The following is a 5,481-nucleotide window of genomic DNA, read 5'->3' as shown; positions in this document are numbered from 1 at the left end:
TAGGGTGTCTTTCAGGTATCGTGCATTCTGTATCGAATCGTAGTTGGCCACAATGAAAGTGGCACGTATAACGTTGAAAATAGAGTTCGGACACCGCTCTGAGTAAGACGAACGTGTTGTCCAACCTCTAGACTTCAATGAGGTTAAGCCGTGATACCTAAGACAGATCTGCACTCGATGACACCTCGATAACAGCCGGTCCCCACACTTACATCTTGCTCTCCTTACATCAGTATACATCATATCAGTCTGTGACGCTGGCTTTGCAACATCTTGCGTACCTTTAGGTTCGCCGCGACCAACACTTACCATGCACTGACCACAAAAAATTGAGGCGCCGAGGCTTGAACCCTGCACCTTTCACATGCGAAGCGAACGCTCTACCAACTGAGCTACGCCCCAGGCACGACCAAACTGCGCTATTCCCCATTCTTCGCGACTCTGATGCGCACGGACACGATGGTTGGTTGGTTTGTAGCGGTGAAGGGAGCAGAGTACAAAGGCGCGGACACGTTCATATACACAAAGGTTCCAAGTAGTTACGATGCTCTGGTATTACAAATGCAAATTCCGTCTGTTTTTAACGTCTTAAATTGAAAGAGCCGTCACAAATTGCTCCGTTTTAACTCCTTGTCGACAATCATACAGCACCTGAGGGAACAAACACATCTCGAGCCCCATTGTGCACTTCATTATTCATGCCAACTCAGTGCCTCGCTCTTTACCACTGTGTACCAATCTTGTCGTCCAACTGCAAAACACTGGGCCACAACAAGTTTCCGCGTCTCCATTGCACTGCGCATACTACAAAACGCTCCCCAAACTTGGCTCTCACCCACGCAGCCGACTTTTCCGACTTTCCACGACGCTCACGCAACGCTCACGCTAGTGACAGCATTATTTATAGTTCGACGTCGCGCCAAAGCGAATGAGCACATTTCGCCTACGGCTTAGGCCGCCCTCCTAGAGTGGCTGCTCGGTGTCTGCAGGCAGCGAGGGTCTGCTAGATTCCTGTGTTCGCACCTATGTCACCTGTGCTTGCTTGTCAGAGACAGACTATCGCAAAACATACAACTCACTCCATGAATTGATTGCTACGGCATCTGTTATCAGCAGTCACAACTAGCAACACCAGTAGCAGCCGACTGCACGCAAAGAATAGGAATGTGCAGTGGGATTTACGTGAACTCGGCGCAAGGCAGATCTTTCCGACATAGGCTTGAGAATCTTACGGGAACACTTGTACTGTTTCTAAATAAAGTGTAGGCGTGGGAGGAGGGTGCTTCCCGCGCACTAATAACAGCACGCTTGCCAATTGTGGATGCTAATCATTCGCTTGTATCTTCCTAGACACATCTGCAGGCTGAGAATTATTCCACTTGCATGGCAAGGTGCGCATGTAGGTGTGTTAAAAATTCTGGAGGCACTGGGTATTGATCCCAGTACTTCTCGCATACTAAGCCAGCGCTCTACCATCTGAGCTATGCCCGCCCCCCACGAAGACTAATGGTGCTACATACAGCCATATAGACGACACAGACACTTGCACTCCCATTATTCAGCAGACAAACACTACTCTCTATGTATCCATTAGGGTGTACTTCAGGTTTCGTGCATTCTGTATCGAATCGTAGTTGGCCACAATGAAAGTGGCACGTATAACGTTGAAAATAGAGTTCGGACACCGCTCTGAGTAAGATGAACGTGTTGTCCACCCTCTAGACTTCAATGAGGTTAAGCCGTGATACCTAAGACAGATCTGCACTCGATGACACCTCGATAACAGCCGGTCCCCACACTTACATCTTGCTCTCCTTACGTCAGTATACATCATATCAGTCTGTGACGCTGGCTTTGCAACATCTTGCGTGCCTTTAGGTTCGCCGCGACCAACACTTACAATGCACTGACCACAAAAAATTGAGGCGCCGCGGCTTGAACTCTGCACCTTTGACATGCGAAGCGAACGCTCTACCAACTGAACTACGCCACATTCACGACCAAACTGCGCTATTCCCCATTCTTCGCGATTCTGATGCGCACGGACACGATGGTTGGTTGGTTTGTAGCGGTGAAGGGAGCAGAGTACAAAGGCGCGGACACGTTCATATACACAAAAGTTCCAAGTAGTTACGATGCTCTGGTATTACAAATGCAAATTCCGTCTGTTTTTAACGTCTTAAATTGAAAGAGCCGTCACAAATTGCTCCGTTTTAACTCCTTGTCGACAATCATACAGCACCTGAGGTAACAAACCCATCTCGAGCCCCATTGTGCACTTCATTATTCATGCCAACTCAGTGCCTCGCTCTTTACCACTGTGTACCAATCTTGTCGTCCAACTGCAAAACACTGGGCCACAACAAGTTTCCGCGTCTCCATTGCACTGCGCATACTACAAAACGCTCCCCAACCTTGGCTCTCACCCACGCAGCCGACTTTTCCGACTTTCCACGACGCTCACGCAACGCTCACGCTAGTGACTGCATTATTTATAGTTCGACGTCGCGCCAAAGCGAATGAGCACATTTCGCCTACGGCTTAGGCCGCCCTCCTAGTGTGGCTGCTCGGTGTCTGCAGGCAGCGAGGGTCTGCTAGCTTCCTGTGTTCGCACCTATGTCACCTGTGCTTGCTTGTCAGAGACAGACTATCGCAAAACATACAACTCACTCCATGAATTGATTGCTACGGCATCTGTTATCAGCAGTCACAATTAGCAACACCAGTAGCAGCCGACTGCACGCAAAGAATAGGAATGTGCAGTGGGATTTACGTGAACTCGGCGCAAGGCAGATCTTTCCGACATAGGCTTGAGAATCTTACGGGAACACTTGTACTGTTTCTAAATTAAGTGTAGGCTTGGGAGGAGGGTGCTTCCCGCGCACTAATAACAGCACGCTTGTCAATGGTGAATGCTAATCATTCGCTTGTATCTTCCTAGGCACATCTGCAGGCTGAGAATTATTCCACTTGCATGGCAAGGTGCGCATGTAGGTGTGTTAAAAACTCTGGAGGCACTAGGTATTGATCCCAGCACCTCTCGCATACTAAGCGAGCGCTCTATCATCTGAGCTACGACCGCCCCCCCTAAGACTAATGGTGCTACATACAGCCATATAGACGACACAGACCCTTGCACTCCCATTATTCAGCAGACGAACACTACTCTCTATGTATCCGTTAGGGTGTCTTTCAGGTATCGTGCATTCTGTATCGAATCGTAGTTGGCCACAATGAAAGTGGCACGTATAACGTTGAAAATAGAGTTCGGACACCGCTCTGAGTAAGACGAACGTGTTGTTCACCCTCTAGACTTCAATGAGGTTAAGCCGTGATACCTAAGACAGATCTGCACTCGATGACACCTCGATAACAGCCGGTCCCCACACTTACATCTTGCTCTCCTTACGTCAGTATACATCATATCAGTCTGTGACGCTGGCTTTGCAACATCTTGCGTGCCTTTAGGTTCGCCGCGACCAACACTTACCATGCACTGACCACAAAAAATGGAGACGCCGCCGCTTGAACCCTGCACCTTTCACATGCGAAGCGAACGCTCTACCAACTGAGCTACGCCACATGCACGACCAAACTGCGCTATTCCCCATTCATTGCGACTCTGATGCGCACGGACACGATGGTTGGTTGGTTTGTAGCGGTGAAGGGAGCAGAGTACAAAGGCGCGGACACGTTCATATACACAAAAGTTCCAAGTAGTTTCGATGCTCTGGTATTACAAATGCAAATTCCGTCTGTTTTTAACGTCTTAAATTGAAAGAGCCGTCACAAATTGCTCCGTTTTCACTCCTTGTCGACAATCATACAGCACCTGAGGTAACAAACACATCTCGAGCCCCATTGTGCGCTCCATTATTCATGCCAACTCAGTGCCTCGCTCTTTACTACTGTGTACCAATCTTGTCGTCCAACTGCAAAACACTGGGCCACAACAAGTTTCCGCGTCTCCATTGCACAGCGCATACTACGAAACGCTCCCCAAACTTGGCACTTACCCACGCAGCCGACCTTTCCGACTGTCCACGACGCTCACGCAACGCTCACGCTAGTGACAGCATTATTTATAGTTCGACGTCGCGCCAAAGCGAATGAGCACATTTCGCCTACGGCTTAGGCCGCCCTCCTAGAGTGGCTGCTCGGTGTCTGCAGGCAGCGAGGGTCTGCTAGATTCCTGTGTTCGCACCTATGTCACCTGTGCTTGCTTGTCAGAGACAGACTATCGCAAAACATACAACTCACTCCATGAATTGATTGCTACGGCATCTGTTATCAGCAGTCACAACTAGCAACACCAGTAGCAGCCGACTGCACGCAAAGAATAGGAATGTGCAGTGGGATTTACGTGAACTCGGCGCAAGGCAGATCTTTCCGACATAGGCTTGAGAATCTTACGGGAACACTTGTACTGTTTCTAAATAAAGTGTAGGCGTGGGAGGAGGGTGCTTCCCGCGCACTAATAACAGCACGCTTGCCAATTGTGGATGCTAATCATTCGCTTGTATCTTCCTAGACACATCTGCAGGCTGAGAATTATTCCACTTGCATGGCAAGGTGCGCATGTAGGTGTGTTAAAAATTCTGGAGGCACTGGGTATTGATCCCAGTACTTCTCGCATACTAAGCCAGCGCTCTACCATCTGAGCTATGCCCGCCCCCCACGAAGACTAATGGTGCTACATACAGCCATATAGACGACACAGACACTTGCACTCCCATTATTCAGCAGACAAACACTACTCTCTATGTATCCATTAGGGTGTACTTCAGGTTTCGTGCATTCTGTATCGAATCGTAGTTGGCCACAATGAAAGTGGCACGTATAACGTTGAAAATAGAGTTCGGACACCGCTCTGAGTAAGACGAACGTGTTGTCCACCCTCTAGACTTCAATGAGGTTAAGCCGTGATACCTAAGACAGATCTGCACTCGATGACACCTCGATAACAGCCGGTCCCCACACTTACATCTTGCTCTCCTTACGTCAGTATACATCATATCAGTCTGTGACGCTGGCTTTGCAACATCTTGCGTGCCTTTAGGTTCGCCGCGACCAACACTTACAATGCACTGACCACAAAAAATTGAGGCGCCGCGGCTTGAACTCTGCACCTTTGACATGCGAAGCGAACGCTCTACCAACTGAACTACGCCACATTCACGACCAAACTGCGCTATTCCCCATTCTTCGCGATTCTGATGCGCACGGACACGATGGTTGGTTGGTTTGTAGCGGTGAAGGGAGCAGAGTACAAAGGCGCGGACACGTTCATATACACAAAAGTTCCAAGTAGTTACGATGCTCTGGTATTACAAATGCAAATTCCGTCTGTTTTTAACGTCTTAAATTGAAAGAGCCGTCACAAATTGCTCCGTTTTAACTCCTTGTCGACAATCATACAGCACCTGAGGTAACAAACCCATCTCGAGCCCCATTGTGCACTTCATTATTCATGCCAACTCA

The 5,481-nt window shown here is 48.9% G+C and overlaps 1 non-coding gene across 1 annotated transcript; it reads right to left on the bottom strand.

Annotated features, from left to right (window-relative positions):
- Nucleotides 1–329: 329 nt before the first annotated feature.
- On the bottom strand, nt 330–402 carry Trnaa-cgc (transfer RNA alanine (anticodon CGC)). The gene has a single exon. It is a non-coding gene; the product is annotated as a tRNA-Ala (tRNA).
- Between the last annotated feature and the right edge of the window lie 5,079 nt (nt 403–5,481).

The sequence above is a fragment of the Schistocerca gregaria genome, chromosome 10, assembly GCF_023897955.1.
Source record: "Schistocerca gregaria isolate iqSchGreg1 chromosome 10, iqSchGreg1.2, whole genome shotgun sequence".
In the NCBI taxonomy this organism is placed as follows: domain Eukaryota; kingdom Metazoa; phylum Arthropoda; class Insecta; order Orthoptera; family Acrididae; genus Schistocerca; species Schistocerca gregaria.
Note: the sequence above shows the minus strand (reverse complement) of the source record. Positions and strands in the feature narration are given on the sequence as shown.